The sequence below is a fragment of the Homalodisca vitripennis genome, chromosome 8 (assembly GCF_021130785.1).
Source record: "Homalodisca vitripennis isolate AUS2020 chromosome 8, UT_GWSS_2.1, whole genome shotgun sequence".
Lineage (NCBI taxonomy): Eukaryota > Metazoa > Arthropoda > Insecta > Hemiptera > Cicadellidae > Homalodisca > Homalodisca vitripennis.
In genome coordinates this window covers 111,609,947-111,637,553 of record NC_060214.1, presented here as the reverse complement: position 1 = coordinate 111,637,553, position 27,607 = coordinate 111,609,947, and the positions used below count along the sequence as shown (strand labels likewise).

Genomic DNA, 27,607 nt, shown 5'->3' with positions numbered 1-27,607 from the left:
CGCCACACCACAGTTGGACGTACAATTTCAAGCCTATAGCTCATTTCTTTAGGCTACATGTGTTACTGTCACATGTTATAATTTCATATGATTGAACTTAGTTTGTTTACTAATGTACTCTGCAATTTTATCATTGACATCATGAACAGAGTAAAACAATACACAATAAGAACAATGTAAAATGTTCACTAACGCTCAGCCAATCTGATAAAGTTATATCCAGCATCCCGTTAAGCGTGACCTTCCTCAGCAAGATAGCCGGCTCAAATCACGCAAGCCATCACTACGAACAGCATCCCAGTTGATAGAGGAGAACTTTATGCCTAATGCTAACTGGGCGTCATCCTGGGAATCATTCGATGGACGGAACAAGTTCTTGATATCCGATCCTACGGCTTGGAAATTCCTCGAAAGGAATGGGTTTTATTGAATCGTTTTCGAACTGGGGTTGGGAGAAGCAATCACTGGAAATTTAAGTGGGGTATTACTGACGACCAGACGTGTGATTGTGGCGACCAGACATGTGATTGTGGCGCAAACTCTCAGATAATGGAGCACATTGTAAACGACTGCCCTTTGCGATTGTTTTCTGGTGGTCTGAGTGGTTTAGAGGATGGGTCTTTAAACTGGCTCAGTAATTTGGATTTAGCTTTGTGACGGGAGACCTTAATATTATTTTTAATTTATGACTCAAGAACTTTGTTCTTACGTACTTTTTAATAGTTGTAATTTTTAATTTATTTATTTATGGATAGCTGCCTTTGTCCCCCATACGATATATATATATATCCAGCATCACAAAACTCAACATTTCTCATATAGACATGAAGCTCTGTGCAAAATTTCAAGTCTGTAGGTACAATCGTTCTCGAGATATAGACAAAAATAAAAATGTTCAGACCCTCGAGTGATATGTTTTGTTGACGCCCAGTCATCCTTTTTTTTTTTTTTTTTTTTTTTTTTTGCCTTGGGATATTGGGGTGGATTCATAGATCCTCACACGTCAACCTGAGCTTATTGTGTGCCCCTTTAAGTCACCCATGCTTCTATTTGCTTACAATTGACCAGTTCCAAATAGAAATATTAAACATGAAGATCATTTGGGAGACTTACAGGAATGTTTTCATTATGTTAAATTTCTGGTATTTTCCCCTTCTCTAGAAAGATTGTACACCCTCATTTCAAATTGTTAAATAGAAACCCTCATTTGTGTTGCACCTTTGAATAGAACATGAAACCTAAATAGATATAGATAGTAGATCGTGGAATTTAGTGGAGATTTAAAATCTCTATTTAATTTTGAGATGTCAATTTTTTTCTTATTTCAATTTTTATTTTTGAGGTTATGGAAGAAAGGACCATGTAGCCCTAGCTTTGGTTGTGTACATCAAAGGTTTTTCATTTTATTTCAAAGGTTTAACTGGATTTACTATTAATATTTACTAAACATCTGATGATCTCTAAGAGGATTCACTTTTGGCTGGTTTATATGGTAAATCCTTCACTAGGTACAATACATCAATTAATCCAAGATATTTCAAATTTTTTGTAACTGATTTCTTTCTGGTTCATTTAAAACTGTCTGCACTGTAGGATTATTAATAGTTACTGTACAAATTGAATCTTAAATTATACTTTTAGAAAAGGTTTACCCCCAACAGTGATTATTTTTTATTTAAAATTTGAATATTCACAAGCCAAACGAAGTTTAACTCAGGTGTTTAGAGATCCTACAGAAGTGAAAAATTATTTTTGTATATAATAAAAAAAACAAATAATTTACAATTTTGAAAGCTTAATTTAGTTCAAATTTATTGACTGGCTTAGAAATTAGTTCTCTGTTTATAATGTACATTACAAAATAATATTTAATTATATTGCAACTTATTTCTCAAAAGTAGTAAATTGTAGGCATATTTTTCCTCTGGAAGATAATATTATCATGTAGTTCCCATATAAAATTATATGCAAAAGGGCTGACTGTTGACATGAGTGACATATGCATGATTCTAAAGTGATGATTCCATGCCAGCTTTTACATGATGACTTCCTCACACGTGGAGCAAACAGCTGACCAGCCCAGCTGATAACGGGACAATTGTTGATCAGCTGATTTTCAAGCAGACTAAACAATGCTGCCACTGCCTTCTTGATTCCTACTCTTATCTACAATCCTGCAGCCGCCACAGCCGCCAGCTTAATACATTTATTTTTATTTATCCTCTAACTCAGTATAGAAACGGTTTTTTTGTGATCCAAAAAATTAATTTTGACTACTGTGAGTAAATAAGGTGTTATAAAAATACCAGTCTGTACTTGAATATGTGGCTCTATGTACGTGTCCACTATGACAAATTAATGGACCAAATTTACCAGATTTGGCATGTGCCTATAGTTTTAAAAATATATCTAAAACAGATATGTTAGTTTTTGTTCATAAAAATCCACTAAAAAACTATGGTTTTAGTAAGCAGTTAAAAAACAACTCTCAAGGATGGTATTAGTTATCTTTTGCTATTTTAGACCATTAAGTACTCAACAAAATTAGGCAAATAACATATCTAATAAATCTTATTTAAAAGTTATAGTTGAATTTTGAAATAAATTGAAACACTTGTATATATGTTATATGAAGAACTGATTTTGACAAAACAAAATTTCATTTATGGTTAATTTGTGCACTGAATTTAATGGTTAATAGTACATATTTTATTTCTATTGATTCACTTTTTCAAATTTGTCAACTCAATACATCAGATTGTTATGCTATCAAAATAATTGGTTTGAATAAAGTTACAAAAATAACACTGATTCTTTTTTTTATTACATTTTCAGCATTTATATACCCCACTAAATGATAAGTCTCAAACTACGCTAAATGAAAACAATACTTAAAAAACATTTAGCCTTTTTACTTCTAATGTCCGGTTTTATAGATTTCATAAAACTACACATAAATTGCCAATATCTGTTGAATTGGGCATGTGGAATTTAAACCTAAATTGCCAGTATCCATTTTCCCAGATGTTAAAAATGTATGAAATATATTAAAAGTTAAATTACCAGTAATTTAAGTTGCATATAGTGTTTTATAATAAACATTTAATACGGCTATATTTTTTATAGTAGGCTACATTCTATGGACAACAGAGTTATTTCAATTATTTAAGTTATGTGTTTGTATTATAGTACGAGACATATCACTCCAAGCCTAGGTATGGCAAATAACTGTTATTTAAAGCGCTTAGACCTGAAATATGTTGTTTAAACTTTACATGAGTATACAGTAAAAGATTAGTTTCTAGCAATATAACTAGTATTACAATTAATAATAAAGCCAAACGCCCAGACATTCGGTTCATGAAAAGGTTTTGTGGAAATAAGTCATATGTTGATACAACGTACGCTTTAATGAAACAATCCTTAAGTTCTTAGAAAACAATAGATTTACTCACTTGATTATTTGGTGACGACAGAAGAATATGCTTCACAGCAGGTCTCAACCCATTTAGGATGCTTCTGGGGATCGATAACCACGCTAGGGTCCTTTGAGGCCCACCACCAGCACTCACAGCTTCTTGTGTTCACTTGAGTGTCACCTGTTGACATATAATGACATTAAGTTACAAGATATGTCGCCATAAGTCACTTAGCATCACTTTTATATCAATGATGCTGCTACTTGCATAGCTTGCCATTTCTTGTATTGCACAGTGTTATCCAGCTATTGTTATGTAACTGTAATTAACATTGACATAGGCCACACTTGAAAACATAATTTCTTACGTAGTAAAGAACACAGAGCAGCTTAGACATACAAGGAAAGTTAATATTCCACATTTAGGTGTAAACTACTCTATAGAGGTGTTCCCCAAGGCTCAATCCTTGGCCCAGTCTTTTACATTGTGCTCCAATTGCTTTCTTTTGTTAATAGAATGTGCCTCAGCCACTATTATAATCTTATTGTTTGGGCCTTCATGCTTCCAATGGCCAAGCATAACTATAATACTAATAACTCTTAAGGAATTATTGATTACAAAGATGTAACACAGCCTTTTGTGATACCAGTGCTGGACCTTTGGAATATTATCACAATGGTTATATTGGGAAATATTTTATATTTTTTTGTAGCAACATTGTAAACTACTGTTACTGGTACGTGTTAACAATGTACGCTGTTTAAAATCCAGATATTCTATTAGTCCTCCAAGCTTTACTTTAAAATACTTCATAACCCAGAAATTATAAATTGGTCCATGACAGTATGAGGATTTTGCTTATGTTTAAAGATAAGTTTAGCCTAATATTTCCAGTTTTGAGCTACAGCAGTCTCTGGATAACTAAAGTACGGTATTTTAACACCTTATGTGTCAACATCTCACGGTACTTGACGTTATCCAGATGTTCCTCACAGTCTACGTGAGACTATGGCACTATAAGGGTAGACAACAAATAGTATAGTTGACTACCACTCTTTAAAATAGCTAGTAAATTGATGTCAACTAAGGTGTGAAGATTAATTTTCAAGTTATATTATTAGGTAGTATTCATAGAAATATGCAATCTGCCTCATTACGGAAATTCCAGAATATTTTTTTCTTATTTTGTCTATCCAAAATAATAATAATTGACTACTATTTAAACACCTGAAAAGCAACACAGTATCAAGTTAAAAGTAAGGAAATGGGAATTACACTGACAAATATGTCACTATTTACTTGACAGTGTATAGTGAGTTTGTCACAAGCTGATAGTAGTCCTAGCCAGAATTATGTATCTAAATGAACACATGTTATGTAAAGGGTCAATGACATATTTTAAGAAAGTGACAAAATTTAATTTTATGCCCATGTCTTTGATTATTTTAATCTATTATAATACAATTTACAAATATAATAAATTTGCATTTAAATTAATTTAATAATATTTTCCTCACGTTCCATAATAAAACTAATTAATTTATAAATCTCATAGATAAGGAAAGAAAGTATACATTTTTTTTAGCGATTTTCTTACAGAATATTAAATTTAAATGAATTCATACATGATTGAAACAAAATTAAACCTTCTCGATGTAGCAGAACTGTTAAAAATGAAAAAATAACTGATTGCGACATCCTAAGTTAAGTTAATATCATCGTATTTTTCAGAGTTTACTTTAGTGTTATTGTTGTTTTTTTATAAATTTTGCTTCTAAAATGTGATACTTACATGAGATCTTTTTGTTTGTTTCACCTTTTTTGGGCCTGTACATTACACATACACACATTATAGTTATATATACTTTTCCATTCTATAATTTGGATAAAATTATGGGGTGTCTGTTTTCTAGTTTGTAAGACATTGTTAATTTCACACACTGTTAATGTGAAGAATATATGAACTTTAAACCTAGTGGTAGCAATCTTGTAAGTATTTTTTTCTTTCTTTATTATCTCACATAGTAAAATAGTATACCATTGTAAATAACAAAAAATGAAAAAAAATAGCTGATTGCGACATCCTAAATTGGCATGTAAAATCCTCAGCCCTGTGTTTTCCCTCCCTATCATAGATTCAAAGATGACAAACGTAGTTGATTCCTTTTTACGTAGGTGGGTTCTTGTAAAGACAAAGAGAGCTGCAATACCGGCTCCGGTCTGGTCCGAGAGGAGTCATTGTCCTTGCTCGAGTTGACCCTACAGTCGGGAACATCGACCCCCGGCCCAAGTGAAGGTCTGTGCCCCATCCCGCCCCAGATCTGACCCTGGCCGTCGCCCTGCCCCTGCTCCTGCAACGCCCGCATTCCCCGGCCAGACCGGCACGTCCGGCACCTGGAGATCGCTATATGTCTGGCTATCTGTCCTTGATATCTGCTTTATTTGTTTTCAAGGGTCAGTTATAGAAATGGTCTACATCAGTACGAACCTGTATCCGTTACTTCTGATACCGTTACTCGGCGATACGGTACTGAGTATAAATACTGGTTACAAACACTGGATACTTGAGATAAGTATTTCCGTATTTGTAATGGTTTAAATACTGGATACTCTCAATCAGTATTTCCGTACTCGTAACGCTTTAAATACTGGATATTCTCAATAAGTATTTCCGTACTTGTAACGCTTTAAATACTGGATACTCTCAATAAGTATTTCCGTACTTGTAACGCTTTAAATACTGGATACTCTCAATAAGTATTTCCGTACTTGTAACGCTTTAAATACTGGATACTCTCAATCAGTATCTCTGTACTTGTAACGCTTTAAATACTGGATACTCTCAATAAGTATTTCCGTACTTGTAACGCTTTAAATACTGGATACTCTCAATAAGTATTTCCGTACTTGTAACGCTTTAAATACTGGATACTCTCAATAAGTATTTCCGTACTTGTAACGCTTTAAATACTGGATACTCTCAATAAGTATTTCCGTACTTGTAACGCTTTAAATACTGGATACTCTCAATAAGTATTTCCGTACTTGTAACGCTTTAAATACTGGATACTCTCAATAAGTATTTCCGTACTTGTAACGCTTTAAATACTGGATACTCTCAATAAGTATTTCCGTACTTGTAACGCTTTAAATACTGGATACTCTCAATAAGTATTTCCGTACTTGTAACGCTTTAAATACTGGATACTCTCAATAAGTATTTCCGTACTTGTAACGCTTTAAATACTGGATACTCTCAATAAGTATTTCCGTACTTGTAACGCTTTAAATACTGGATACTCTCAATCAGCATCTCTGTACTTGTAACGCTTTAAATACTGGATACTCTCAATAAGTATTTCCGTACTTGTAACGCTTTAAATACTGGATACTCTCAATAAGTATTTCCGTACTTGTAACGCTTTAAATACTGGATACTCTCAATCAGTATCTCTGTACTTGTAACGCTTTAAATACTGGATACTCTCAATAAGTATTTCCGTACTTGTAACGCTTTAAATACTGGATACTCTCAATCAGTATCTCCGTACTTGTAACGCTCTAAATACTGGATACTTGAAATCAGTATCGAACACGTAGTTTTTTAATGTTTTTGTGTAATTGGTAGTAGGCTATTCAAATGTACAACGCAGTTATGTAAAAAAATTTATAAACGTAATTTATTATTATTAAACATTTTATACTTTTTTAGATGTAATTAATGAATTGTACGATAAATTGATCTTCTGCTTATTTGAATAGAGTTGAATGGGCGGTATTCTCTAAGGTTATGAACATAAGATTCTATTTTATAAGTAATTTAAATTTCTTTGGTACCTACGTTTGTAGTACATTAACACAGTTTTGTATTACAACAAAATTTAATAAGTTCTCATTTGAATTAAAAGCATAACATATCTAATCATAGTTTACATAATTAAACACTTTTAACTCGATGTATTTAAGTTTTCTTTGAACAAAAAAAAATTATTACTCAGTAACTAATTCAAGAATATCACACTGACACCGGAGTTGATAAGTGATTTAGATTGTGAAGTAGCAATATTTTGCAGTTGGAGCGTTATGATCTTGGTATTTATTTTGTATTATTTGTCAGCCACAAATCAGTATTTCAGTATTCGGTATTTTTTCGGTAAGTCATCAGTACGAGAACATATGTATCTAGTAACCATAATGGAGTACTAGATCTAAAGTATCTGTCATCAGTATTTTTGGTTCTCAGTAACCGTTACAGATACTGGAGAAAAGTAACCGTTACAAAGTACTTATTACTGAAATACCGTCTCACCTCTATTATCGAGCAAAACCTAACCAAACTAAATGTTTAACAGCTGTTTCTTTTTCACAGCCACCGATATCAATGCTGCTACAATAATCAAAACACCCGTGACAATGTTCTCAGCCAAATACACAACTAAATGAAAAAAAACCAGACCTGATATAAATTTAAAATTAAACCTATATCCGACATGAAAAAAACTAATTTGTTAGGATCGCTATGGGAATAAGCTAAGGTTAACAATGTACCATACGACAACTTAGATTACTCAGAAAGTTGAATATGAAGCGAAAATATTTGCTTTTCAATCGTTCTTGTAAGAACTGTTATATCCCCACATCAAAGTTTATGCAATGAAACTAACAACTTGCAAAATGTAAGGCTTCTGTGTTAGATTCTCGGTCTTATGTATGTATGTTAATAATTAAGGAGTTCAGTATTATATCACAATTAGTGTTGCATATAGTGCATAACACAACGTATATTATTTAGAACCGAATAATATAAATGAAACCAAATCTCTTTTTACTATTTTTTTGTTATTTTTCAAACCACAGTTTTAAGCAATACGGCTTCATTTCCCAAGACTTCAAGGGTTGTATAAATCTTCGCGATTTTCCAGCACTTATTTCTGTGAATACTTGGTTAAAAAGTCTTAAATGAAATTAATAAAAAAATCTCTATTACTACACCACAAATGGTGTTTTTCTGTTTTTGTTTAAGTGTAGTGGAGTCAAATTAGAAACAAAAATAATTTTTAGATTCGGTGTTGTTATTGGACCGATAGGCAATGATTTATTGATTTATTTTATTACAACTATTTATCGTGCTAAACCTTAGAAGTTGCGTTAAGTAGGCCAAACATTTCTTTTTATGTTGTTTTTTTTTCTGCGTGACCACATCTCTGCGACAAACCCGTTTGACTACCCATAATTCTCACAATAGAGAGACCTTGAACAGAGAATGTAGTCTATACCGCCAATAACACTGAACTCGAATACACAACTGTTATTTGCATGATGATCACATACTGATTAACAACTACATTTGCAACAGTTGTTAAGTAACTGTGACAATGGAAATATCAGTTATAATTATTATATACTAAAATTGTCGAGCATCGCAATGTAACTGCTGGTTAGTAACGTATCATTTTACATGAACTGTACTTATGTACAGTATGTTTTATGTTCAAAGATGTTAAAAGGCCAAACATCTTGTAGCCTATAGGCTACCTGTGAGAAGTCGACTTATGGAAGAGCCGGAAATGAGCTAGCAGGCAATGGCCTACATCCAAGGACGGCGCGTGGATCGAATACACGTGTGTGTAGGTTAACCACAAGTCCTTCTAAGACGAAAGTTCACTATTCTCTTTCTTCCTAATTAGTTTATTTCATCGTTTCCTTGTTATTTATTGGCTAAATTTTACTGTAAACTCAAATTCTTCTAACACAATATGAAAATCTAGTCGGAATTAATAATAAATAGCAACAACACAAACCAGTTTCATCATCAAATGGTTTTTAATTACGCGTATTTTTAACTTATTATTTTACTCGTTTTAATAACATCAAACTATTTTATTTTACCTTTTAAGTACTCGAGATAAATGTCACAGAGTGGTTGTAGTCATTCCAGTAAGTTTTATAAAAAACGTTTCTTTTACTATTTACCTATTACTTACTTCGGAAGCAAATCAAATTCTATAAATAATAGTTTTTTGATTAAAACAACCGTTGTCTTAGGATTTTACGGTTTTTGGTGTAATAATAAAAAAATTACGTTTTATATTTCGATACTTCACATATTTTAAAAATTACGGTACATTTTAAAGTAGAATGAGTCTTTTTTTATAAATTTGATTTTATGTATGTTATGCAATCATGTTATGTTAACTTTTAACTAAATAAATGTACGTGATGCAAAAGATATGTCACGCGTTTTCGCTATTCTCAGACTTTGACAATATGCGAATGCTGAGGTACTTATCACAACACATTGTGTAATCTTGGTTCTCCTTATCTTTCTTAAGCAGATACAGTCTGGGGGTCTGGATATACTTCAAAATAGGGCATTGAGGATAATAGCTGGTTTTCGTCAAAGACGAGCATGTAAATTTGTTTTCAAGAAAATAAATCTACTACGGTACCTTCCAATCTATTTATATTTTTAAAACCTTATTATTTCTTAAACGGAACCGTAGTATTTTTTCCAATTTATTCTCCCCAATTCAAAGCTTAATCTTAGAAATAAGCACACAAAGACAATACTTTGTCAAAACTAAGCAGCTTATTTAAACAACTTTGAGATGTTCAATAAACAATTAACGTTTTCACTATGAAATTAAAATGTGTTTGCATGCACATAAGCCTTGCCTTTGACTTAATACGTATTTCAACACTTTACGGCCAAATACATAAGGCAATAAAATACTGTAAGATTTCGTATTGTTTTTATGGAATAAAAATCAAGATGGCCGCCGATACAGCCGGCTGTTGTTGTTACATCACATAACCTAAAAAGCTGCGTATGAACCAAAAATACTTCGTTACGATACTGTTATCGGTTGATTGAAATAAAAGTTATAGAACATAAAATGAAGGCTACAATTTTAATTTAGTTTACATTGTTTACAATATTATTACTCCGGTTACTTGCTTCTATAGGTTATGTAAGTAAACTAACGAAAACGGAAGTAGAACATGCATTGCCTAATTTCATACGTCTGCATCCATGAAAATACTATGATTTAATCGGGAGCAAGACCCTCTAGATTTATGTGAACATTTCGTTCTTAAGATTTCCACTATCGGCAGTGTAAAACGAATGTGATAGACTTGATTAAATTGAAAGATGGCCCCGTCACTAGATAACCTCTCTTTCAACGGCCAAGATACGGCGATTCACGACTGTACTATTTTTATCTTGATGTCACTCATAAGTCATAATTACGGCTGCTCTCTGTACTCTACTATCTCGGTTCAGAGTATACTTTGATACCTAGTTTTGAGCCCTCAAAGAATTTAAATACTACGTACTACAGCTTCATATCAGTTATTGTCGTGTGTAATGGTAACCCAGGGCAACTTCTAATAAGTTATCCCAGAACGTTTCAGCGGCGGTAGATTATACTTGTGAAAGGCAGCATGTCGGCATGTATTGAGCATGAAGAAATTGGAGGTGCATGGTATGCCCCATATATCACATGCAAGGATGACCAAATGTTCTCTATTACAACAATTGTCTAAAAGTTTGTATCTTGTACTACGCTTATAGTTTTCCTAAAGAACTCAATAATATTAAACATGTTTTCAGCTATATTTCGTAAAACTGTGGTTGACTTTTCCGGTGTATTGAGGAAAAGTGCAATATGCCAGAGATAACGATAATTTATTCTTCACAAAATGTTGGGTTCATGGCAAACTCGTTAGTTAAGGCGACACAGTAGTTGGAAATATAAAGTGAGTACCGTTTATTGTAAAACTGTTTTAGACCACAGACATTATTAGAAGGAATGGGTATATCACTTGGAAACTAACCATTGCAGCATGTGTTGCTTGTGACAGTATAAAATATTCAAACTGAGTCTTTACCCACTGCAACCATCGTGCCACGGTATTTACGCAAAATCGCTGCTTTTTTCAGAGAGTCAACGGCATTATAGGACACGACTGGCCGGTCTTTAGCAAATAGACAGCAACCAAATTTTGGGGTCATAATTTTCTGGCCAGACACCAACATGTCATTGCAGGAATAACTGTTCATAGTTCAAACCCTCTACATGCTAGAAAGACTATATATTTCTTGGTCCAAATGATATGTCAAAGTCCAAACAAACACATTGTTCAAGAACCTTACCCGGAAGTGTTCACTCCCAACTGGTTTATACCGTACCGTAAAAGCTAAACTATACAACAAATACTCACTTTATCACTTACATCCGGGCAACCAAATTGATGCAGTAACCGCAGACGTCAAGGTAAGGATGTTTTGGGTAAGGATATTAGAGAATAATTGGGTAGATGTGTCCAGTTCACCAAGGATAAAGCCGACAGGAGTTGGTGGATGCAAGGTTCCTAGAGGAAGGATATGGGTAACAGCCTTAGGCCTGGTCGTATTTCGCTATTTCTCAACTTATAAAACTTTAAACTTATTTATTCATACAGTTGTGACAGTTTTTTGAAGGCCATTACGTTAAGCGGAACTTCTATTCAAAAACGGATAAGTTAATTTTGTTGTTTTGCCTTTATTGAACTCTCTGCTTCTTTCTGAAAATTTTGACATACAACACAGTAGTATTTAATACTGTACATATTTTAATTTTTTTATATTTAAACAGTGGTTTACCGTAAAAACTTTTCGTGTTGTGTATAGGTATATAACCTACAATTTAAACTAACTTTTTTTAGCATTAGTGTGAGGAATTGATTTTAAACTATTATGAATTAATGTATACATAAAAATTAAATCTTTTAGCGATTTATATAAATAAAAGTAAAAATTGTTATTACTTATAAATAAATAAACATTGTTTCAAAGGTATAAATAAACGGTGTACGGAGTTTTACATATGTAAACATACGTATTTACATATATAATAAATATATTTATAATAAATATATAATATAATATATATAATATTATATTATAATAAATTATAATAAATATATATTTACATATAATAAATATATGTATTCTCTACGTGTGTGAACGCTGCGTCCTTAACATGGGCAGTATACGAACTTCACGGTCCCCATAAAATGTACATCAATAATAATAAAATCCACAAGAGGTAAGCGACCTAAGTACCTCAGATTGCTTGTTCATCAAGTGCTTTTTGAAGGCTATAAAAGCTCCCCCAGAAAAGAATTGACTAGCCCCTTCTTCCAATAGTGCAATGACCCATTTTGAAAGCACACATGACAGGGCATGTTTATTCTTGTTGGGTTCGTGACGGGAACTAAGAGATATTACTCGGAAGAATGCTCATCCTCTCGAGAATACTTCAACTTCCTCCGCGATAAGAAGATAAGGTTATCGGAACGGAAAATACTGTTGTGGTAAACTACACCACTATACGTAGATAAATTTCAAGATAGAAACACTTGGAATTTTTTGACAAATCCGAGAAAGAGTCTAGTTCGGGAAGCCTGTCTCGTTTGTATGTCCATTTTTATATCTCTACAGGCTGTATACATGGTAAAAGTATATGTGAGTACCTTACTAGAAACGTTTTCGCTAAATCGATATCTTCTAAAATATCTACAAGCCTGAGTTATGAGTTTAAGCCAAGAATTAAGGCAATAATAACGTTAAAGGGGCAGATCCAGTACTTTTGCTAATGGTATTCATTAAACATCCATGATAACATCTTCTCTGCAATATTTAAGACCAATCCGATAATTTTCATTGGGAAAGATTTCACGGATTCCACTCTGCATCTTATCATTCACTATTATGCCACTGACTCAAAGGCCAATTATACATGGGTAACCACATATTTCGTTTTATAATGACGTTATTAGTTTTACTTGGACAAATTGTTTAGTAAGGGCTGGAAAATATTGTTGCAGTTTTGAATACACATATTTTTCAATATGTGTTTATTGATGCTTGGTAATTTCAATTGAATACAAAATCAAACTTGCATTTAACCTAACTAGCATACAGTTTGAACAAATTCGTCTTGAAATTTCGTCTAGAACCTCATTTAAAAAGGTTAACGCAGATTTGAAGTAGGTACCAAGAGGGCAAAATAAGCATTTTGGCAAAAATAAAAGACCGTAAATTCGTTTTACAATCCGAATCAGAGGATATGTTAGCAATGACATTCTGTTACGCGAATTCCCGTAAGGGCCAAATTAATAGACATACATTAAGCCAGAATATTGTAAAAACTAGTGATGCGGTTTCTTTGTTGTGATTCGTTCACTATTCCCTCTTACCACTGTGTTCAATAATCGCATTATATAATACCCTGCGATAAAAATATATAGGATTAGAATTGAATTTCATGTTACGCAGTTGATTAGAAACGCAATTTGAGTGATTCGTAAATGTACAGCTTGTGATTATTCTCAAGTAATCAGTGAAATGATAATCATACGGATTCTGTTACATAAAACTTTGATAACATTCACGTACCAAGGTCACCTAAGACCACTCAATTGCACGTGTCGTGTCCAATCATTTTCAATTGGTTACGTAAATCATTGAAATTAACTCGTTAATTGGGTTGAAAGTACTTACATACTCCTGATAATTTATGGTAGTTAATTATTAAACGCAGTGAGAGAACTAACAGTTAACAAGTTATATTTTAAAACTGTTATCTGGTTCGACAAAGGAATTTATTGTATCAAGGATGTAATCAAATATAGTAATCATTTCATAAACGGGCAGTTAAATACAGTTAAGGAAAGGAGTATGGGCGCAATAGAAGAGTGGTCCGTTACAAATATTAATGAACATAACCTCAATTACCTCAAATATGGACGCGTCGCGTCATTAGCACAGCTGTTGAACAGCTGCTCAATCCGGTTCCAGAGACATCCAAACCAGTTACGTAAAATTCTGAATGCTCTATGCTCTGTGCATTATAATAATGATATGCAAATAATATATACATGTTCATTAAATTTGTGTACATGGCAATAGCCTAATTTAACTTAAATAAACATTGAATCACAAAAAGTACTTGCTCCACTGGGACGAACCCGGATCTCTCACTTGCCGGGCTAGTGCGCTACCACTACACCACAGGCCTTACTTCTTACGTTTCAATTATTTTGTATTTGGCCGTTTCTGTTACATATGCGTTTAAAACTCCAAACTAAGATATGATCGGAAGACCAACTACATGTCAAACAACAATTATTTACAGTCATTAAATTTATATAAATGGCACTAGTCTAATTTAATTTCAATAAACAATGAATCACAAAAAGTACTTGCTTCGCCAGGACTTGCAAGTGATTCAGGTTCGAGTCATCTTTGAAATAACAAGCAAGGACCGAATTATGGACAGGAATAAATACCACACGTAGTTAATTTCAAACAATACAGTAATTTACTGGTAATTACAGTATTATTATTATCATTATCGAGTGAGGAATGATTCAGGCGTAGCTTCGTCATACTTGTGTACTCGTATCACGTGCAGGTGCTATGAGCAGGTTACGTCACACTTGTCACCTTTCTGCTAACAACCTATTAGCATCACGTTTCTCAGCCACTTAAAATAGTCCATCCGGTCATAATTGTCATATTGTTAGCAAACAGTGCTTGGATGAGCGCGTGATAGTGCGAAATCGGAAATTTACTGCCAAAATAAAGCTCTTATCCGTAAGAGTTAGGCCTACTGATTGTAAACTTCACTAACATTGTATCACTTTATGCATCTGACTACAGTGATCAAAACAAGTTTGTTTCTGTAATTCCTTTAATTTTTTATTCACTATAGAATGGATATTGATACAGAACGTTTCAAAGGTTATCTATCTACATCACGTATATAAACGATCGTTATGTAAAATCGCTTGATATACCCAGAATATTATAATTTTCCCAAACAAAGCCGCTATAGTTTTTTTGTTTGTTTTAAAGTAGTATCTCATTAGTACAGATATTGATTCGTGAGATAACTAATTTTATTGTAAAAAATGCTAAGAATATTAGGTTATTTGCTTCGAGATGTTGCGCGTGGTGTTGATATTTACTACGTACTAACGATATTCGTTACTTTTTCATTGATTTATTTATGGACAGCGCAACTACACAATAATATTATATATTATTAAACATGAGTGTATTTATAATGGTGGTTTTAATTATGAATGGCGCATCACTGAATTTCACACAAATTCCACTTTAATACAGTTAATTAAAACAAATTTACGGATTAAAATATGTATATTTTGTAAATACCTATTTATTTTACTGGTGTTTAGTTCGTTGCCGATTTGGTTGTGCCGTTTCTAACGTCCGTTCGGTTAGATACAGCAGGATATGCAAGTCCTTTTCCGGGGTAGGCCATATTCCATGCATTCACTACCCCTGGTTAATTGCAGAGAGCATAGAGTAACGTATTATGTTGTATTTATTATACATAATATGTTACTCTATGGGTGAGGGCGTGGAGTGTGTAACAAACGACAATGTGTCGATGTATGTGTACAGGGATGATGGGCCATCCTTTCGGCCGACGAGGCCAGCTGTGGATGTTACTAACAGATGTTACTTCCACTCCAATGTCAACAATTATCAGCTGTTTGCTGTCTACAGTCGGATCTGTGTACCTTCCGTGTCGATTCTTTTCGCCCGTGAAGAACAATACAAGGACATATTTTGTTTCCGGTTTCGTCTTTGAAACTGAAGCGTTATTTTCTACAAAAACGTAATATCGTTATTATGTAACATGCAAAAGCTTGTGATGTAATAGCAATTAAAGGAGCATGTGTAATCACACACAGGAAAAACTGTGCTAGCATTGGAGTTGGACTAATTTTTCTTATGCGACGACTTTCTGAAAGTGAAAGTAAGTGAAAGTGTCTCAACTTTCTGTTCGAATGGGATACGCCGCGCTAGCGAAATTAGCAACATTTTTGTTCATTAACTTAAATAATCTCTCGTATTAAATTGACAAATTTACAACAAAACCAATCAAACATATGCACTCATTTTACTTTAAACAATTTTACGAAGGCGGAATTGTGATAATACTGTAGTGAAATAAGCAATCGATTTAAATATAGTCGAGATAAGTAGGATAAATCAATAAAAAAGTGTTGGTAACTGGTTTACGATTAAGATAATACAAGAAGATCTGTTCTTTGATTGAAGTCTGTGTCTGAAGGTGGAAGGATTGTGAAGGAAACAGGAGTTTCCCGGATATTTGCCATCTTTCGGTGATACAATACAATCAGCAACACTACGCTTCGAGATCTGCAATTTGAAATCTTCTACATGTAAATTACTAAACTAATGCATGACTACAACCTAGGTTAAAGTAAACAAAACATACCAGAGGGTTGTGACACGCATAATTCCATTCGAAACGTATCACTGAACGATGGCAAATGTCCGGAAAATCCCTGTTTCCTTCAAGAAGGTCTAATTAATTAGTTTATTAAATATTTGCATAGAAGTCCTCCCGGAAGTCATTGAAAGGATGGTCAATAAATCGACACAACGGATCATCGAAGGATCCAACCGAACGTACGGAAATGTCGCACAAACAGACGGTTAGACACGCAACGACACGAATTTAAAAAGACCATTTCCAGTAATGCAAATATTAGTGTTCAAAAATAATAACAGGTATTCGCTATTATTAATGCCTATCAGTAACATTATAATACGTTGTTTGTGTACGCTTCAGTCCTTAATAACGGTATTCCCATATCACAGAGTTAGTTTACCTTTGTTTGTACAACACATTATGGGTTATTAGATTTGTTATTTGCTAAGGAAAATTCCATTCCTACTTTTATTCATTACCTCTTTCTATTATCAGCTACTGCCCTCCGCTTGGTTTTCTAGAGATTACCCGTATACTAAGGCTAAAGATGAGTTGACATAAAACCATCGGCAATAACTTAAGTGGTTAAATGGTCGGTGCCTGCTCACCCCACTATGGTAAAAGATGATAAAGACCGGTTGGCCGAGCCTTCTACAACACGAAGAGCAAACAGGAAGTGGAAGGAAGGAGGGAACATGGAGCTGCAATAAACCGTTTATTACCAACTACTCTGGTCAGTTTCATGCTGCAGTCACCGATAAAAATGGCGTTTTAAAATCCTACTTTACCTATTTTTTTATTTTATTTTTTTTAGTGCCATCTCCAGATTTTAACTACAAGTCATAAAAAGTTTATTAGTAGTAAATATTGCATTCGGAATCGACAAGAATAAACAAATCGCTGAAGATTCACCAAAATCACTGTGCACAGCGCTATCCGACGGCTAGACCTAGTACTACCATTGACAGAACGCAAAGCTGGTGAATCGTGTTCACCAGTCCTACAGTGAGTCCTATTTTAATTTCCAAACTTAAACATGGCGATTAGTAAGATGAGTGAATTTGTGCTGCCATAAACCGATTTTCTGGAGCATTTTCCGTTCTTTAGATAATAAAAATTAAACAAACTATGGTAAAAAGAAAATAATATTCTACATTTCAACAAAATCGCAGCGTTTAAAAAATGAAAACACAGCTCTTATCGAAATTGCTGGATCCAACACGATGGCTGTCTACTGTTTCAAAACAAATGATTGATTATTCAACAATGATTGGTTATGGTTCTGTACTTCTGGAGAAATTCATAAAACATTGGGGACTGGGTTACAATTATTAATACTTATTCTATATAGGTAATAGCTACTGGATAACTTAATTCAATTTAAAACTTTGATTCTTTTAACGGTATTAGCCTACTGTATATAGCTGATCAAGATAAGGTATGCAACAGTGGGGGGACCCAATTGTCGGGAATTATCCATCTGCTTTTCCTCAGATAGTGTTGAATTATTTCCTTCTTTGTTTAATGTATTTGTTATTGTTACGTAACTATTACAATAAACCATGACATTTCGAGGAACTGGAGGACCCTCTGCCCACTTCTTCAGATATCCAATTCTAAACCAAAGATGAAAGCGAAAATTTAAACAAATCAACAAATTATGATAAAAAAACAAACGTTAACAGTTTAAAACTGTTGTTTTAGAATGTGACACGTGACGAAGGGGCCAGATACCAGCTCCCGAAACGTTGGGGTTCTCTTTGAACATCTTAACGATAGCGAATATTCGAAATGCACAAATTTCTATAATTTAGTGGTTCCAACAAGTAATTCCTGACCAACCTCGACCGTCATGGTTTGTTGACACATGCTACATGTCTTGCACATTTTTTAGATATTCCTGCATTATCTGGCGTCTGCGCTATCTCCCTCCCCCCATACAGATGACATTGGGTTGTTTAACATCCCTAGATCGTGAAGGAAACACGATTTTCCGGACATTTGCCATCGTTCAGTGATATAAAGTCCCAGTAACACTACGTTTCGGGATCTGCAATCTGATCTCTTCTTCTGATCGTGTTGTGAAGGGAGGGTGTAGGCATTGGGAACTGGACTCAGTAACCAACCAACAGAGGACCGAAATCTACATGGTTCGGTTACTACATAAAACTGCAGAATGTAGTGCTATTGACTGGTTATCCTATAAATGAAAAGGCATTGTTGCCAATAACAAGGTTAAATACCTAACTCTGTAACGCCATACATTTGCCGCCAATAGTAAATTAGGTGTACAATTCCTTCGACTTCCTTCCGGTCCTAGCCAGTGCCCACTGCCCAGTGGTCCGAGAGACCGGAGACCTTGTACTCGACTGCAAGAAGCGAGGCCTTGCACAACGTTTCATGCAAGGCTTGCACAATATTCCGTGCAAGATTGTGCAACACCGTCACCATCCAGCGGTGGTGGTTCTGTTTTTCAACAAATCTACCTTTCCGAAACATAGTTGTTCTTGACGTTTGTAGTTTTGGGTCGAGGTCGTCTGAGGCGACTGGATCATATGTTATATAAGTAGTCGTAATAAAAGAGGCAATAGTACTTGGGAACAACAAAAGTACTGTTATAGGTGTCTTATCAGGTGAACTTCAGCATCGACCAGGGGCGTATTCAGAAGAGGGGTTTATAGTGCTGAGACCCCAGAAATGTTTCGAACCCAAAAATTGTTGAACAAATGCAAATACTGTTTAATACCTCAGTTGGTGTGGCTAGACGGTCGATCTTCAAAAACTATTTCAGAATTGACCTTAACTAGGGACAATTCACACTGTCGCTTTTTAGTGGATGGCCGCGAGATTCGATCCCGGGACTTACGAAAGAAATGTAAATATGAACAATCAAAGAAATTTAGTGAGAATTTAAAAAACAAATAGTGCAATATCCAATAATCATTGCTAATTTTAATTTCCAAAATAGCCATTTAAGACACGACTAAGTAGCCTAATTGCTTTCTGACGACAGTTAAAAATATCATTGAAGTAGGTGGCTTGCTAAACCTGTCTGCTCTTCAAAGATAAGTACATAGTAGCATTACATTGTTGAAAGCTTCGATTATAAACTTCTCAGAAATTATACAATTTTAGATAAGATTAAATTGATCCATTCGCGAATAATCACGTTTTTCACCCCGCCCAATCACGAGAGGTGTCCGTTCAGGGTCGAAAGGTCATGGTGTTTTTCAAACTGAACAGAAATTTTTGTCATACAACTTGTTAAACTAACAACTTATAGTTTGGTTGTATTTAAGAAGCACTCCCCATTCCCTCCCCCCACCCACACGCCTGGCTATGTGGCGCCAAACAAGGTTTTCCACACATTGCAACATTATATGCACACTCATGTGTACTACTACCACTCTCATCTTTGGCGTTCTTTGCCTCAGATAAGATAGTGGTCGCAGGTTTATTTACTTAGCGTCATTGAACTCTGCTGCTCCTGATAATTTACTTGAACTCATGTAATTTATTATTTCCACACATATGCTTGATAATAGTGCGCGTGCTTATTAAATTTGCCTCCAGGTTCAACAACCTCCGCCATTAGAAACTCAAGATAGGCAGAACTCAAAAACATAACCTCCAAATTAAAGCGGTTATATACAGAGCTTATTTTCCTAAGACTTGTTTAATTTAATAGCCAGTGATGGAACTAGGGGAGGGGGCCACGGCCCCCTTCGAGATTTCTGAGGTCGTTTTTATGAGAAAAGCGGTTGAAATGTATCCACACAAAAATTAAGGATACGGGATTTTTCCGACATTTGCCATCGATCAGTGATACAAAATAATCAGTAACACTACGTTTCGAGATCTGTAATCTGAATTCTTCTGCAGGTAAATAACTAACCTAACACATAATTAAAAACTAGGTTAAAATAAACAAATCATACCAGAGCGTTGTGATACGCGTAAGTAAGAAATCACAACCACCATGTTGTGTGTCAATTTCACTAACTCTAAAGCATGCACTTAATAAAAAACCAAAAACAACACTAATTATTAAAACTGAACTACAGAATACAGGTCTGGAGGCTTCAATACAATTCCTCTTCTATGAATTTTATCTAGTAGCAATAGTGCTGCTGGTCTCAGGAAATCAGGAGCTGACAAGCTTCTTGGAAGGACTCTTCTTCCTTTACTCTGGTTTTCATTCTTTTCTTCGTCATCTACTGCTACAATCTCGAGGTGTTTGTAAATCGCCGCCACCGCACTCACGCGATGTCACACCCAACAACTCCCGCCACCGTGACCAGGATGCTGCGGTGAAGCTAGGTGATGCAACAGAAATCGTGCCAAGTTCCCGTGCTGCCCTGACTCCAGTGCCAGGTCAGTAGGTCACCCACTTTCACTTTCACCGACAGCCGAAGAAAGGCCCAGTCACGCGGCCTCCACCATCTTGTTTCCCGCGGAAGACAAAGACGTACAAAATGAATCTCCTTGTTCTCGAAGTGCACTAATGATGTGTGGTCTTTGGCGCTGTCTACCTCAACGATTTCTCTGCATCTATATTAATTATTTATGCGCCTATGTGTTCGGCTTGTGTAAAAATTCAAAAGGAATGGGCGAGTAGTATGTTGTATCAAATTATACCGAATATCAGGCTAGTTTTTATAAATTTCACGACTATTGACGAATCAATAACAGTGCTAAGTCACTACATTAATATAGCTGGGCAAGTTCAATCCCTATTTTATTTAAACGTAACAAGATGACCTGTTCTTGGGAACTGTTCTATTTCAAACTGTAATACACAATTCAAACGCCGATGACAGTGCGTTAGGATAAGAAATATGAGGGGTTAGTACTTCCTTTCTTAAGGGCTGGTCTTGTGGGGAGCCTGTGCAAGCAGTCATTTCCTGGGGGTGTTCAGATTGTAAAAGAGGGTGATTTGCATTATCGCCAAGTTGAACTTCAGAGTCGTGGAGAACAACATTCAAAAATTTGCAACTGTTGACTCTGCCCAGTCTCAACATTTTGGAAACAGATTCCCTAAAATTGTCCGATAAACCCAGCCAGAGTACGGGCCTAACTGGAAGACACAGATCGGTAGTTTATGATCACTTGCCTTCGCAGGCTGGTGTTCAATTCATCAACAGATTGCCCGTTTTTATGCAAAAAGTCCCAACGATCAAGGCGTAAAACACTCGTCTTTCTAGCGTCAAACGCATTTTGCAGCGTTACGAGTTTCTGGCATTTAACTGGGAGACTGCCCATTTGGATGACTGACTCCGGCGCTGGAAGTGGTTTGCAATTGGCGATGTATAAATGAGACTTAATTGTATGAATTTGTTGTAAGTTTGAATGTGGTGGGATTGCGGTGTGGATTTTCCAATTCTTAGAATTAACAATGACGTTTGACATGCAATGTTAAAAAAAATGTGTAAGGGGAAATAAACGATTCGATTTGATTCTACGCCAAGTGAATTGACTTGAACATGTGTCCTACATATAGGACGTTTTTTTTTTTCAACTTTTTTGCTAAAGTTTGGTGATCACCCTTTGAATGACGCGGGATTGTTGCATATTTACCATGCATTGTCTGTAGATGTAACCGTAGTAATTTTTGGACAGAAGATACTTTTAGCTGAGCAATAGCTACAAAGTTTGCTACTCGTTTGCTTACGTGCGCTTGTGTAGTTTACATTGTGATAGCTATTTTATTGTTTCAAGTTAAGTTATTTCTATAAGACGATTGTTAAATTAAGTTAACCTGACCTTATATAAAACTAGTCAGTATTTAAAAAATATTCTGCAATCTAAGAAAAACCTTTTTGGTAGTGTAGTGCAGAGTGTACAAAACAAGCAAGCTACTCCTGGTATTGTTTATTGTGCAACATTTTAACACTTTAGGATAGAAATTAAAATAAATCTTTTAAATATCTCAATATTGTTCAGTGCTATCATCTAACAACAACATTGAATAATAATGAATAAAACATTGAATTCATCACAGAAGCGTTTACCTCAGTGTTTTAAAAGCATTTCTAGATAAATATTAAGTTTTTCATACATGATTTTTACTTATTTTTTTAAATGCTTCTCAATAAAAAATATTGTAAAAATTACAAATATTATTTAAAATTTCTTAGCAATCAAATAACAAAAATTAATTTTTGTACAAAAATGTAATATTATATTTTTATATAACACCACTTTTTAAACTTTTTCACGGGTTTTATTTAACAAATTTAATTAGCTGAATTTAATAATGCTTCATTGTAAAATGTTGCTTAAATTTATCGCTTAATATTCTAATTATATTCACCGACATTTTACTTATATGGAATTAAATCAAAAGAAAAGTATTCCAAAAATGTAAGATAACGTTGTTCACTAAATGTATTATGTTATATTTTAGGGAGTCTATAGCGTTTTTATTCTGAAATAGTACACTGAAACGGTTATAGAAATATTAAATTTCATACAGCAACCTATAAACATTAAACTATTATAAGACTGTAACTGATATAATTTGTTATTGTCACCACATTTAGCATTTTGATATCAAAATACTTCGTTTTAGATTTTCACTGGTTTATTATTGTTTTTACCAATCGATTTTTCCCCTACTGTACACAATTACGCCATAGAAGACCCCATTCAGATAAAAACTTGTATTGATCGACTCGATATTTTAATCAGAGGGTAACGCGAGGGCTCACGAGGGTCGTAATTGATGATAGGAGGGTTCGAGTATCAATTACGCAACCCTTATTTAACCAGACGTAACTCCCGTTTTATACACATCAATAACAAACAATACCAATGTCGTAGAAGAAAACGTGAACCAGGGAGACATCTAAATATTTCTCCTGAAATGTCTCCCTGACGATCTGTGTACCGACTATGAGGAATGCTGTCAAGACTTGGGACCAAATCAAACAAACACGTTTACTATTTATTTAATCATACCGGTTGGGTGTAAATAACCAACCACTCCTCAATCAATTTGTGTGTGTTTCTATTTCGGTTTTAAAGCTGAAAATGCAATGTATAATTTGATTTAATGTTACGATTATTAGTAAAACTGTCCCCTTCTAAGAGGGTGTTATTTTTCAAATATGATTGGAGGAAAGTTACGCCTTCTCCCTTCCCCCTCTCGATCCTTCTTGAGTAGCTAAATTATGTACCTAAATATAGATCCATAGATTCCTTATTTAATTAGATGTATTAATCAAGAGTTCGGCTTTAGGTTTTTAAGATACGTAAATAAAGATAACGTGGAAATTAGCTGGTTCAATTTCCTTCTTTTTTAATTTGTTGAACAGGAAAGTTGTGAGTACTATGATTGTTTATCGGCGGAAAGTGCCTGTCAGTGTTTATTTAACTGTATAAATTACGTTTACGGCCAATGTGTTTGCAGAATAGCCTATATTTTTCAAATATTTTATCACTTTGCAATAGGTTCTCGAAGTGATTTCAGTTTTTGTCCAATGCTGTTATTTTGTGCGATGTTTGATGTTTAACTGTTTGTGTTTGTGATAACGGTTTGTGTTTAAGCTCCGTTAGATTCCCATTATTAACGAGAACATGTATTTATACAGTGTGATGTTCATTCACTGTGTAGAATGCTCTAGACAACATTTCGTGAATTGACTGACACGCTACTTTGTTAGAATTTCAGTGTACACTGTAACACAATGCCGTATGGTGCGGGTATTAGGTATTATTATTTAGACTTCCTGGAAGAGTGATTAGATAACAGACCTTCAAACGGCGCATTTGTTTCTTATTTTCCTCTCATTGATTATCGTACCAGCCCAATATTGATTGACTGACGCATATTATTATCATAATTCAATAAGGTATCTAATAATTCTCGTATGTATTCTTCTCTATTTATTTGATAAGCATTTTTTCACAGGACATTCAATCTTTAATTTGACTTTCTCGTCAGATTTACGTATTTCACTTCTTCTAATTATTCCTGAGCTGTTGTAGTATTGGTTAACTTTTTAACAACAATTAAAAAGTTAATTTAAAAACAAACGCTCCAATAATTGTTAAATTGTATTTCTGTGAGACATAAAATGAATGAGCATTGCGGTAATCTATTTCAATGAGAAAGAATATTGTTTTAGTTGAAGATTTAAAATATTGAACGAAGTGATGTTGTTATCATTGATAATGACGATCAGTCGGAATGCATTTCAAAGTCGAGTTTACGTTTCGGGTTCGCTGCACTTATTGCAACGTAATTTCTGCAGTTAAAGTTAACAATATTTAACTCAGCAATCGCTTTTGGATTTGGAAAATCTTTCCTTATGTTAAATCCATAGGTATGACATCTTCCCTAAATACGTAAAGGTAGAATTGTTTGACCACTCCACGTAAATTTACAGGCATTTATAGAAGGAAATTTTGGTTATTTTGAAACCAGGCTGAAATAAAATCAGCTCAAGATAAAAATCTGAAATGTTTACAATACCTATCTATGTCCATGAGTTATACAAAACGGGGAGTTACATAGTTTTCCATTTTATAACAATTCAAAAAACACAGGAAATTATGTAATGTAAGAAAATGACTTGATTTTTAATATTTTTTTCTCGATGAAATTGTGTTTTTGTATAATTTGAAACACGTTAGTCCATGAAGCTGCATGAAAAATAATTAAACATTTCATATTTTTATTTTTTACAGTTTTTATTAAAAAATTGGCTACATGTCTTACTTAAAATTCTGTAATTTCATGTGAAATTGTCAAAAACAATTTTACTTTTTCTCTATTAAGGAAATTGTCTTAAATAAATACCTACGTGAGACCGTAAGAAAAACAAATATTTTCCAAACCCAACATGGATGCACCACCTTAAGTCATGGTAGTACTGGCGATCGTTTGCTATTGCACCAGAAATACAATGTTAAACAATAAAAGAACATTTCTATTTTTGTTTGCAGATATTCTAAGCTGTAACAACAGTCAAACTCGTAACTTCATAAATCAAATCTATAATTCGATTAGGCCTACTGTACTTCGGAATTTCTGTTAAGGCAATATTAATTGAAAACGGGAGCTAGAAACAGGAATAGGTGTAAACACAACAGAATATTACACGATTGTAGGATACTACCTAATCATTGTTATAGCTTGGATATTGTATACTACTTATAAGTTATACAATACGAAATTCCAGCTACTAATCTATCCTAATGATAAATAAATATCGGTGTCATTGTTCCAAGAGGGACTATCGCACCTCTCCCTGAATGTTTTTCAACATTCGGCCGCTCGTAATTAATAGGTTGGTCCGTGAGACAATAATAGAACTAATTGATGATGACGACGCTAGGTAGCGCTGGTGACGCACCAAGAGTTCCAGGACACGGGCTTTCACGCCTTGATAGTGTTGTTTTGTTTTATTATCACCCTAAATTATTCCAAGTTTCCTAGTACAGCGCTGTTGTGCACAAGGCAAACATTAGGAAGCCTACGCCATTCCCGGAACGAAACTTAATTTGGACTCATGTAAAGTTAGTTCAGACCTAATTTTACCATTAAACCGACGTCACTATCAAATTTCCCGTTTTTCCTTGCTAAAATGATATGAATGGTCACAAAAGTAATGTAATCACTATGTACTCGCACATCGTGTATTTTGTTTGATACCTTATCAGGTAATTATTGAAGCGGCCTACAAGTACGCCTATGTGTAGGCATACGATATCGTGTGTGATATGCAAATTCGTAAATAAACAAAACACGGAAATTCTCAAATCTGTATTATCAGAAAATAGGAATAAATTTTGTTTACGTTGGTTGTATTCTTTGCATATACATAACCCATATTATATTTATATAAACTATATCCTACAACGCACCAGCAATTATACTATATATATAAAGCAATTATAAAAATATATATATATATATATATATATATATATATATATATATATATATATATATAGTTTATAATTGCTTTTTAGTGGAATTGGGTCTTAAGCTACTTAGACAAGTTATATATGTTATAATGTTATATGCCTAATACTTTAATCATAATTTCATATTTTTAAGTTATAAAACATATTAAGAACAAAATTAATCATGTAATACCAAACTTTACTTACCAAACCTCTTGTCTTGGAGGGAGACGGGTTTTACCATTACAGAATTCAAACGCTTCTCAAACTTGAGTTCCAGCGAACTCGAAAATTTATGTCCAAATGTTTGAAAAATTAAAAGGTGTATGTTTAAGTGAAAAAACTTGATGCGGTTCAGTTTTGTATCTGCGCGCACAGGAAAAAAAATTAAATATCAAAACACAATTAAACTATACACAATAAACGTTCCTAAATTCATTTGTCACACGCGTAAGCACAAGTTGGAGAAAGACCTAAAGTGTAGGACGGGTGCGATGTGTAGCGTGGACAGCAGAGCTCCTGGTCTGGCTGAAGCGCGGCTTGAAATGAAAGAGAACTAGAATGGTTGATATCTAGAGACGCTGCCACAGCCTTCTATGACAGCACCCACTGTGACTAGCTCCGACGATTATTATGGCCGTGGCGCGGTCACGGCCCCCTATATATCGTCTCTGTACTGTGGCGCCGCGCCGCTCCTCATTAAATAATTGACCTCAGTCAGCTGATTGTTAAACTTTCCCCCAGGGCATCAGCTGATTTCGTGACAAAAGGGAGTTTGTTCAGTTGTCGTCTGTGACGTAATTTCCTCGCATTACGTCAGGAGCATAAATGAATTAATTTTACAGGGTGATAATGTCGTGAAAATCACGAATGTAAGATTCCACTAACGGTAATAGGATAACATTACACATACACACGCAAAGTGAGTGATTTTCCACATTTTATGTATCACATTTT

At 34.3% G+C, this 27,607-nt stretch overlaps 1 protein-coding gene across 1 annotated transcript in view; it reads right to left on the bottom strand.

The window, feature by feature from the left end:
- LOC124367901 (putative phospholipase B-like lamina ancestor) overlaps nucleotides 1-27,287 on the bottom strand; it is a 51,306-nt gene extending 24,019 nt beyond the window's left edge. The window contains exons 1-2 of the mRNA XM_046825098.1: nucleotides 26,858-27,287; nucleotides 3,456-3,599 (exon numbers count right to left, since the gene is read on the bottom strand). The gene's annotated coding sequence lies outside the window, so the exon portion shown is untranslated. The remainder of the gene's footprint in view (nucleotides 1-3,455; nucleotides 3,600-26,857) is intronic.
- Between the last annotated feature and the right edge of the window lie 320 nt (nucleotides 27,288-27,607).